Source organism: Sinocyclocheilus anshuiensis, unplaced genomic scaffold (assembly GCF_001515605.1).
Source record: "Sinocyclocheilus anshuiensis isolate Anshui unplaced genomic scaffold, SAMN03320099.WGS_v1.1 scaffold654, whole genome shotgun sequence".
Taxonomy (NCBI): domain Eukaryota; kingdom Metazoa; phylum Chordata; class Actinopteri; order Cypriniformes; family Cyprinidae; genus Sinocyclocheilus; species Sinocyclocheilus anshuiensis.
In genome coordinates, this window is record NW_015544152.1 from 95,499 (window position 1) to 96,414 (window position 916).

Consider the following 916-nt stretch of genomic DNA (forward strand, 5'->3'; position numbering starts at 1 on the left):
GTTACATTGTGTTTTCTTTGTTTCTTTTTGGTTTGGCTATTCTCCTCTGCCCATAGAAATATAATAAATATGTTTTATTGAACTTGTTCTAATTTAACTTATCTTAAGACACAGAATAGCTTATATTAATTTTGCCAAACAAGAACTTTGTGACGGTACCTTGGTTTTTTCTTTCTTTCTGTAATTCAACGGCACGGTGTCAGTTATTCCTTCCTTGTAGGCTATTATTATTATTATTATTATTAATATTATTATGCAAAGATGAAGTTGACAATGCTGATTAGCCATCTCTGCAGTACGAGAGAAATGCACCTTTCATATAGGCCAATAGCATTGCAAACGCTGCAGCCTGTTCATTATCAGAATAAAATAGTCAACCAAACATATAGATACACTATAGAATCTAGATACACTGCTTAATTAAAACAGCCCTTAGTTCAATCCGTTCCGTTCAGCCTGAGCTCGGGCCAAGCACATATTTACTCATGTGAAGAGGACGATTTTTCATGTGAAGACCATGATTTTTTTTTTGGAAAGCGGGTTAAGTACAAAGCCTGGTTTACATAGGCCTAATAAATAGCCAACATTGTGAATATGGAAACATTTGGATTCATGCCAAATGAGAGAGTAAGAAAGAGGATTACAGGGCCAAACAATAAAAAAAAAAACATCTCCAGAATAAAGTCATTAGCCTATAATGCGAGATTAAACTCATTAAATATCCAGAAAAATGTAGAAATAAAATATTGAGAATAAAAAGAATTAAATTTCGAGAATAAAGTCGTTCATCAGCATCGTCAACTTCATCTTGCCGACACTGACTCAGAAAACAGTTTAGTAATAAGTAGGGATGCACCGATACCGATACTGGTATCGGTATCGGGCCCGATACTGAGCTTCTGTACTCGTACTCGTA